General features: G+C 42.8%; 1 long non-coding RNA gene across 1 annotated transcript; it reads right to left on the reverse strand.

The window, feature by feature from the left end:
- Window positions 1-3160: 3160 nt before the first annotated feature.
- On the reverse strand, window positions 3161-9915 carry LOC135900536 (uncharacterized). The gene is made up of 4 exons (XR_010563898.2): window positions 9683-9915; window positions 7282-7364; window positions 6448-6670; window positions 3161-3254 (listed from the first exon to the last, which is right to left on the reverse strand). It is a non-coding gene; the product is annotated as an uncharacterized lncRNA (long non-coding RNA).
- Between the last annotated feature and the right edge of the window lie 932 nt (window positions 9916-10847).

Consider the following 10847-nt stretch of genomic DNA (forward strand, 5'->3'; position numbering starts at 1 on the left):
TCACAGTACGTAAGCTATACCACATATTTTGTTAAATTACTCAATAGTAAATCTTTCAGCTGGGGGAAGCAGAGCAAGGACTGGTGGCGGCTAGGCAAGGACAAACGCTACAAAGAGGTTCTCTGAGCAAGTAAGATAAGACAAACACTGCGAAGCCCAATAATTCACATTTCCTGGAACAAAATCTGGACATGGTTAAATTTTATGCAGGGTAATCCAATCGTAAACCATGCGAGGTAATAAAGTGTAAAGGCACTCGATGTGTGTTTCATTATATCAGTAATAATGTGTATTTTGAATATCTTCCGGAACACGTTTTGTGAAGTGGCTGTTTTACCAATACTTTCACTCGTGCACGCATTACATGCGCCCCCTATTACCGGACTCTCACCCACCGTGGTTGCTTAGTGGCTTTGGCGGTGCGGTGCTAAACACGAGGACGCGAGATCAAATTCCGACCATGGCGGCAGAATATTTCTGGGGGCGAAATCCAAAATCTCCTGTGAATTGCGTGCATGTTAGAACATTCCAGGGGGTGAAAATAATCCGCAAAAACAAGTAGCATGGTGAAGCTTCGTTTCGTTGATAGCCAAAGCTCGAACCGCTTAGAACGCGGCAGATAAAACGAACACCGCCTCTTGGATAACACCATGCAGCATTGAAGAACTTGCGCATACAAAGTTAGCCCATCTTAAATGCGAGTTGCGGGACGGGAAATATTTATTGTAAGGCAAGTCAGCCTTAGCTGTCGTGGGAAGTGTACTAATGCGCCTTGAAGAAGGAAAATCTGCTAAGCACGAGATTGCGGGATTGAATCCCGGCCTCAAGGCAACATTTAAATGGAGGCCAAATATGAAACACCCGTGTACGTAGGTTTAAAGGTACATTAATTAACTCCAGGGGGACCAAATTACTCCGGAGTCCCCCACGACAGTTGATTTCCTAGAGCTGCTCTTCGAGCTTGGTGTCCTGCAGATACTTCAACAACACTTTAGTTGCACGCATTGAAGCTGCAGTATCAGGCCATAGGCCGGGGATAGCCTTCTCCGAAAGTGGTTACCTGCCAACGGTGGCTAGGAAACTTTCTAACGTCCTTCGCTCCTGCATATATTCTGCGTAATAAATAATGCATGACGACTGTATGACAACGATAGGATGATGAAGATGGGATGAATAAAGTAATCGACTCCAATGGCATCACGATTACGAGCACACACCTCTTGGACCAAGCTATTAATATTCTTGGTAGGCTGGGTAGGCGTACATGGCGTGACGATGGCCGCATTACGAGTCAAATAACGAATCTAGATTGTCGACAGTGGAACGAGAGCGTACCTAGTGGCCCAAATTGGCATACAACTTGGGTAACTGTGCCGTGGTAATAGCACAGTTAAGACAGACAGACAGACACAGACAGACAGACAGACAGACAGACAGACAGACAGACAGACAGACAGACAGACAGACAGACAGACAGACAGACAGACAGACAGACAGACAGACAGAAAACGCCTGAAGTAGGCAATATATGGCAATCGCACTCAACCCTGATGCACGATAAATTTCATATCCCCTAAACCGATGTGAAGCAAGTAAAATCCTATATGAAACCTTTTTTGCCAACGTCATATTTATTAGACATGGGAGCTATGGGGAATCAGGTGTTTTACGGCAGGACTGCACAACGTACACTTCCAAAGTCGCATACCGACGTGTGCAGCTGCACTGGTTTATCCTTTGTAATGGCAACGTGTTAAACGGCCTTGACCTGCGTCATTGATAGACTAAGGCGCACAATTTTCTCTATTTTAGGTGATTTGCGGCAGTTATAAGGAATCGTGAAACTTGTGCTTAATGCTCTTGATGCTTTCTGGGAGTGTCATAATTTTGCTGCTTACCAATTGCAGAGCGCATCCAATCGAACATTAGTGCCATTTTCGGAAATATGTTGAGTAACTTAGGAAATTGCTAAGCGTTTTTCGTGTGGGATAGGTCGGCAAATACAAAGGAAATTCGCTGAGACTCACTCACAAAATATATAAATACATACTTTGCTTAGGGTATTTCGTTTACAGGGGCAGAAACTTGTAGGTTAAGGAAGGATGACCACGTAAAGTTAAGGATTGCAGAAAGAGACATGAAACGAAAAATACTAGGCTTACCTCTACGAGACAGGAATAGGGTGAGTGTATCAGTGAGCAATCTTGAATAGCTGATGTTCTAGTTGATATTAAAGAAAAAAAAATGTGGCCTGGCAGATATACGTGATGCGTAGAGCACAGAACCGGCAGACCATTAGAGTTACAGAATGCATCCCAAGAGAAGGGGAGTGCAGTCGAGAAGAATAGAAAATTATGTGGTGTGATAAAATTAGAAAATTTGCATGCACAAGTTGGAATCAGCTAGCGCAAGACATGGCTAAGTGATGATCACTGGGAAAGGCCTTGGTTCTGCAATGGACATAAAAATAAGCTGATTGTTATGGTGATGATGATACATATACTATTCAACCGTGCTTACTAAGACTCGCACTCACATCTCAAGGACCGGCTCGAGCTAACTTAGAGTCATACTCACGAGTCCGTCTTAGTCTGAGCAGGTCTTGTTGAGTCTAGCATAAATCAGTTGGCCTACCTCTCAACACCGCTATGCTAACTTTGTATTTTCTTGGGAAACTCTTAATTTTATTTACTTCGTACTTTCAAGAACGATTGCGGCTTAAAAAAGCCATGTTGATGTCCTCTCGAGTTACGAACCCTTACAAAAAATGTTGTTGGAAATCCATTGATTTTCCATCGATATCTTATTGTACCATCAACAGAAAAATTGTGGAAATTCCATTAGCATTTGATGGAGGATTTGTTGAGAGATTATGGAAAAGTGGCCACCGTGAATCCATTGTATTTCCATTGGAGTATTATGGTGGTGTATTTCCATGGGGTCTCCATGGTATTTTTATTGTGTTGTTTTTTCATGGGATCTTCATAGGATTTTCATTGTACTATTTTTCCACTGGGTTGTCATTGTATTGCGTAGCATCTTCATAAAGTTGTCATTGCATTCAGTCCTCAATGCAATGACTTCATGTAAGATAATGCTTACTGAGGCTGAATATGAGGTGCAGCCAGCAGTAACAAATAAGAAGGCATATGAAAAGGCATGGTCTTACTTCATTTTATTTATCACGAAAGAAGCAAGGATAGGCTCTTCTTGATGTACGGAACACTGGCTCCCGGAAACTGAGCAGGTGTATCCTGAAAACATATGAGTAAATGAAACAATGTGCAGCTTTAGCAAATTAAATTAGCAGGCAATAGTGATTATTTAAACCACAAAACTAAGAAATAAATATCTACTAGAAGCTTTCATGTTTAATAAATGTACTACTGATGTTCTGCATAAGGAGCTATAATAACAGTATAAGGAGTCATGGTAAATGTGGCAAGAGCTTTGTACAAGCTGCTAGACAAAAAGTATACAAGTGAGCTTCTATGCAGATTAAACTAGTTTCATGCTCGAATTATCTGCCCAAAAAATCCCGTAATATTTTCGTTTTATCCTTGATTAAGTGTTATTACAAATAGCATTATGCTTTAAATTATCTGATGGTCACTATGGCAATGCAAAGCTTGAACATAGCAAGTGAAAACATTGCATCTGGAATTTACTACTTCCTGTCAGACTTTAATTGATTTAAGAGAAAACATTCATCTTTAAAGTAGGTGCAGCCTGCTGCTTACACATGACAGCAGTGGTGGTCAGACATGCAGCAAATGAACTAAATCAGCTCCATGCTCAACGTGACTGTCACACGAATGTGATGGGGCTCTTCCTCTCTGTGCATTCACTAAGTTCCTGCTAGAGTGAACCTTTCATGCAACATATATATTTGACACTTTATAATAACAATAAGCGCTAAGTTAACCCAAGAAGTCTTGAAAAACAGTGCAGGTTTTTCTTAGTAAAGAAACAAAGCTATAAGATAGCCAGCACATAGCAAATCGCCGAGCATATATTAAAATGTGCCATCAGAAATAGCTGGTGCAGAAGTCGACCTAGGAATACATTTGTGCTATCTGGCCAGCTATGATCTTGAAGCAGCACACTTACATCTGACACGTACACTTAGAAAGGGCATACACAGGCGCCAGACTGCAACTACTGCTTTATTGCTCAAAGACCCATCTTTTATAGTGTCTCTTGTGAAGCGTACATGCCCTGATGGCAGTGAGGTGTGACAAGAGCCAGGATAAAATGCACAAAAAAACACAAATAAAGATGAAATTTTTGGATTTCCACTATGAATAACCAAAGTCCAAGATAGCAGCATGCTTCTTCTGAGAATGATACTGAGGGGCAACTGATACACCTATCTTTCCATTTGTCAATTTCTATTGCTTCAAGAATTTCCCGTTTGCTGTTTGTGTTCTCTGCGCACAACTTCCGTATCTTTCAGTATGGGTTTGCAGCCACAATCCTTGCAATTAAACGCTCAGTGATCTGAATCTTTAGCCATGTAGTGATAATTGTGCTCAGTTAGCCTCGCACTTAAGGACCTGCCCGTCTGCCCAATGTATACCTTGTTACAGGACAGAGGGAGCTTATAAACCACTCTCTCTGAACAATTCACACAGGGCTTTCAGTGGTTGATTGCACAGGCACTGGTTCCTTTTTTCGCGCCATTCCCCTTTTTGCACAGGCTCGACAATCACAGAGGTGCGCAAAACACCACATCAATGCCAGCCCTGTGACCTATCTTTAGCAGATTTGGGAAATTGTGAGTACATAAGGCATGACCAGCTTGTAATGCCCTGTGACTGTACGTGGATCCGCTCGCCTTTTCTGTCTTCTTATGTAAGCATTCTGCAACTGATCAAGAGCTTCGATGAATACCCAGAGCTCCTGAGGCAGGTTACCTGGTTTGTTAAGCTTGTTTCACATTTGTGATGGCATGTTTTTTGCAGTGTGTTAAGAAAGCAAGAGTGGACAGTCACCGTTTTCACAAGCTTTGAATGGGCCAAGTGGTAGGGAAGGACAGCTTTGTTGCTCCTTGGCTCATAAGACCAACAGATTTGATCAGAAGATACATATGCACCAAGCTCTAAAAACCTAATAAAACCGCTGATAGGTAGCTTATGTGTTAGTAACAATGACGTGGGGCATTTATAAAACACTGCATTGGTGTGTATGTTGGTATTATGAACCAAGGGGCAACAAATCTGTCCTTCCCTACCAATCGGCACATTCAAAGCTTGTGAAGAGGGCGATTGTCCGCTCTTGCTTTCTTAACGCACTGCAAAAATCATGCCATCACAAATGTGAAACCAGCTTCACAAACAAGGTAACCCGCCTCAGGAGCCCTAGGTATCCATCGAAGCTCTTGATACGTTTCAGGTTACTAAACACAAAAAAGTGAGCGGATCCACTGCAGTCACAAGGACTGTCAAGACAACGCAGTCATACCTTATGTACACACAATTTCCCACAATCTGCAAAAGACAGGTCAAAGGGCAGGCGTTGATGTAGTGTTTACCACACCTCTGCAGTAGTCGATCCTGTGCAAAAAGGTGAATGGCACAAAAAAAAGAACAAGTCCCTGTGCAATCAACCATCGAAAGCCCTATGTCACTTGTGCAGACGGAGTGGTTTATAGGATCCTTCTGTCCTGTAACAAGGCATACACTGGGCAGACATGCAAGTGCTTGAATATACAAGGCTAAATGAGCACATTTATCCCTGCACGGCTAAAGATACAAGTCATTTAGCCTATCATTGCAAGGATTGGGGCTGCAAACCTGTCCTGAAAGATACGGAAGTTTTGCGCAGGGAACATAACAAACAAAGCAACAGAAACTGGCAAATGGAAAGATAGGTCTATCGGTTGCACCTTGGTATCATTCTCTGAAAAAGCGTGCCGCTATTTAGACTGATTATTCACGGTGGGAATCCAAAAATCTCACCTCTATTTGTGTTTTTTTGTGTTTTACTCTCGCTCTTGTCGCACCTCACTGCCATCAGAGCACGTGTGCTTCTCAAGTGGCACTACAAAAGACGGGTCGTCTTTAAGCAATATTGTAAAATGTGCAGTCCAGCGCCTGTGTATGTCCTTTCTATGTGTACGCGTATGTGTCAGATGTAAGTGTGCTGCTTCAATATCATGGCTCACCAACTAGCCCATCAGTATCTTTTAAGCAGCTGTGATCAATCTATAGCTCAACCAATCATTTCTTTTATCAGGCCTCTAAAATTTGTGCATAACTTTGTGGCCATAATGTAAATAATGAAAGAAGGGAACTATTTGTTTTTCTACACCAAATATTAGGAACACTTACTATACTTTATCCAGTTGCTAACAGTACAGTTTGTACAAATAGCCTTTCTTCAACTTATATGCATGTTCTGATTTCATTATTTAAGGCTACATGACTATTAAAATAGCGTACACACCTATCGGTCTCCACGCATACAGTGTTGAGGGCCTCCTCTTGAACCGTCTCGCCACGTAGGCAGCTCTTCCCCCAAGCAGCAGCTTGCTGTGGAGCCCACCATCAGTAAAGACGTGGTGCAAATGTGCCCTGACGAATTTTCCACGGCCACTGGTACAGTCACAAGCCTGGCTCAGCTGATCGAGGATGTTCTTATCAATCAGCGTCCGGCCACCAATGTCAACCTGTACACAGAAAATTAAGCGACACTTTAAAAGCTCACTTTTGATCACACAGAGCATAAAGGTGAACAATTTATCATCAAAAGGACAAGCCATAAATGACAGCAGAAGAAAAACAAATGTCTTGCAGCACCGTTGCATGGTTTGCATTGCAGAGGCATTTCTTTGACAGTTGCTTGCAGTTACTGACACTGCAGCACATGTGCACGTGTGCGAACAAATATAAGGTGTTCAGAGGTGGACTTAGTAGTTGCCGGCTGGTTGCCCACAGATACACAAGCTGTCGTCAGTGAGCGTGATCTCGTACACGATCATTGTTAATTATTGCTAAATAGCATACAGCACCAGCAACTTTCCTGCAACGGCTTGCTACCTGCCACCATGCTGCCCAGATATCAATTTTAGTCATAGTCACACATCGCAAGATCAACTGCAAATCTTTAAGTGATCCATACAGATCCCTTTCGCTATGTCAAGTGATTCCAGGGGCCAGAAGTTGGGAAACACTGATTTAATCTTGCTTTGTTCACGGAATCATTTCAAATGCACTATATTGCCAAAAAAGAAAGCGAAAGAAAGAAGGGAGAACAACTGGCAGCACACAATAAGCGTACCTGTGTGCAAGCAATTACTGGTTCTTCTGGCTTGCTCTCGATGTTGAGGATTTTTCGTAGCCTCTTCACTCTCTTGCCAGCTTCTGCATAATGAGAAAGCAATACAACCGCTGAATAAAAGTAATATGTACTTCAACCATTTCAGCGATAAAGCACCAAATGCTACTTCCTTATGCAGCAAAATATCTCGCACTTAATAATGAATTTTGCGACCCTTCGGTTTTTGTGCATCAGTCACTGAAGCGTGATTTGGCGAGCCTGGCATTTAACATGAGTCGGATGCATGACACTTCGTGATAGTCGAGTGAAGCCGAGAAGCCTTCCATTAAAGTGTTGCAGGTCTTCACACATGCTGCACAGATAGTTTTGAATTCAAGAATAGGCATGTTTATCCACAAAATTATTAAAAAAATTAATGGGTATTTCTTTCAAGCAGCAAAAGGGAACAAATCAGTATGATCAATACATCTAAGCTTTTTTAAATATGCTTCAGTATTCAATATTCCTCATAAATTCTAGTACGGACTGAATACTACCAGACCCATACACTGCTGCAGTGTGCTTTTTTGTCCCGAGTCATGGAGTTCCATACATAAACTGGCTAGAGGGCCTCGACACCTATACTTCCATAAATATTACAGGGCGTGTACACAGGAACGTTTGATGTGGAAGGGCATGTTCAACTGGTTCTTGTTATGTTAGCACTGTTTATTCGGTGTGGCAAAGTACATTCGCACATGCAGGGAAGGGCCTTAAAGATCCTTTTTTATATTCACAGAAACCAATACACAGATGTTGTAAGATTGTTGCCTGCTGTTGATGTGTCACGCAAGTTTGCACTAGTATCAGACACAATGTGCCCTGCACTCTTCTCCAGATGCTGTGGATGCCACTATTTAAAGTATTTTATAAATGCAGTATTACATATCAGCTACACAGTGAAATGCCATCAATAACAAAAAATGTATATAAGTGCTTGATGCTTATGTAACCAAGTGTTTCTTGCTACCAGCTACTGTGTTAGCAATGTATTTTATTTATGTGACTGAATGAATTAGTTGAATATTTTTATTGTTCACTGCATATGTTTTAGGTATACTGAAATAGCAAGAACCGAATTCTTTTACCAACAGTTTTTCACAGGGCGGTTAAGAGAAAAACATTTCAAAAGAAAGTGTCTGATATTACATCTTTATGACAAGGCACTTTTCTGTGCGAACATAAAAGTAGGAATTTGGGTCAGTCCTCTGAAGGGAAAAATAACCCAGATTTGGTCTAAAGGTTGCATCTTTTCTCTCGTATTCAGAGGCTTGCATGCTTTCATAACCTTTTTTCTTTCTTTTTTGCAAGAAGGCATATATTTATAGTAACGCCGGATTAACAAGTCTTAATACACTACAGGTTTGAGTAAAATCTTGTTCTTTAAGATATCCAGAGCACACAAATAATTTCACAGAAATAATTTTGCAACATGAAAAAGATACCCAGGGCTGAGAGAGAAACTGGTGGCGTCAATCACATGCGCTTTAGGCATTTTTTTTTACTTTTTTACAACACGGTAGCATTCGATTCGCGAACGATCAACCAGCCTGTTTTATAGGACGATCCGCGTTTATTAGACATGACACGATATCGGCCACGACATTTCTGCATGATTATTTGATGACAATACAAGGAAAAGACGGTCCGCCAATTCGATTTTCATATAAACGGCTGTGCATGGGTCCTGCTGCAACGGTAATACTTAAAACAGGGTCAAGCAAGTTAAACATTCAAATTCTGTGATTTTACTATGCAAAGCCATGATCTCACTACAAGGTACGCCGCAGTGTATAACTGAATTAAATTTGACCACGACCCCGATCTTTAACAAGCACCCATATCCGAGCACGAGCGTTTTTTGCATTTCGCCCCATCGAAATCCGGCTGCCGCAGCCGGAGTTGCACCTGCGGCCTCAAGGCCAGTGGTGCAACACTAAGCTACCGCAAAGGGTGGGGACGAGCATGACAACACAGGAACAGGCGCCCTTGTTTTAAGTGGTTTCGTGCATTTCAGTTCGCGATAAACTTGGCTACCGTGTAGTACAGACGAATAGGCCAGGCTGCTAAACACACAGCTTAAACAGACATGACCCCACCTTAGCGCTTGATGGACCGAATGAGCATGCAACACGCTACACATGCACCCGGGACCGGCCCGGCACGAAATGTTTTGAAACACCGACGCCGTGCACCACGCGTGAATCAGACATACAGCTCGGAGTGGTTGACTCACGCAGCACGAGCGCCACAGGCGCAAGTCTGCCCGACGTACACCCAGAGACAAAAAAAGCGCCCCGCGACTTCTACGACACCAGTCAGAACGTTGCCGATCAGTTATACAGACAAGAAACGTGCTTACCGTCGGGTCAGCCGGCGCTCCATTCTTCATGCACGCTTCCACGCAGGCCAGTCGGTGGCATACCTCCGCGTCAGCCAGTGGACGGACGGGCACATTCAGCTTTTCGTCTCCCAACGCTCTTGGCAAAAATGTCTCTTGTCGCGCAACAGCAGATCACAACGCACACGCATGCTTACAGCTCACGACGCACACAACGCGCACACGGTGACCACGCAAAAAAGCAAAATGGCGACGAAAACAAATGCCAAACAACCAAACACGCAAAAAAAGAAACAAATTTCAATGTTGCTTGTTAACTTTTGTACATTTCGCTAAGTTTGGTAAAAAACTTTCAAAAATATTTTGTTCGGGAAGAACTCCTATAATTTTTTTTGCAAAGCTGTCAGTTATACACAAAGTGTAATAAAATAAATTATGTTGCTGCGCAAATCGCAATTATCTGCGTTGAAACAATGATTCAGTATCGATGGCAATGTTGAAGCATAGCCTCCGAGATTTCCTCCGTGACGACACATCGTCTCGATCTCGAAGGCAACAAATCCATCAAGCTGTCACGAAGCGAGTAGTCGCAAATGGTGGCGATTCACCACTGGTTTGGCTCATTCCCTAAGTGCTCGTTGTTGCAGCCGCGCGAATGCAGTGGCAAAGCTGTGCTGCTTAACCAATGCGCTGAAGGTTACCTTACGCGGCAACGATGGCGCGAGAAGAAGTGAACGGCATCAATCGACAAATGTTTTCTTCTGACGACGGGCAGGTCGCGCTTGCTGATGCGAACATGAGTCTGTATGAGTCGCGTCTCGGTCGCTATATATAGATGTGAAACCTGAATAAATCAAGCAGAATAAGAGACTATTTGTCTCCGCCCTGTTTCAAAGCTTTTGGTGCCGATCATCATCATCATCATCAATGTAGTTGGTCGCGTGACCTCTGCCAATCGGCGTGTGGGCGCGCTTACACTGAATTTTGTTGCATATTTTGCCGTAATGTAATAGTGTAAATTTACGCGAGGTCACCTTTCCGCAGGCTCTGTATTGTTGTGGTAGCTTGTGTTGCCACGTAGTATAAATTTTGGTAAGGTCCAGTAGGATCCGTACATCGACGTACCGATAGGCTCGAAACAAAAGTTCAAGAACCGGTTACCTCTCAGTATTCTGGATGCTTCTGC

This window comes from Dermacentor albipictus, chromosome 5, assembly GCF_038994185.2.
Source record: "Dermacentor albipictus isolate Rhodes 1998 colony chromosome 5, USDA_Dalb.pri_finalv2, whole genome shotgun sequence".
In the NCBI taxonomy this organism is placed as follows: domain Eukaryota; kingdom Metazoa; phylum Arthropoda; class Arachnida; order Ixodida; family Ixodidae; genus Dermacentor; species Dermacentor albipictus.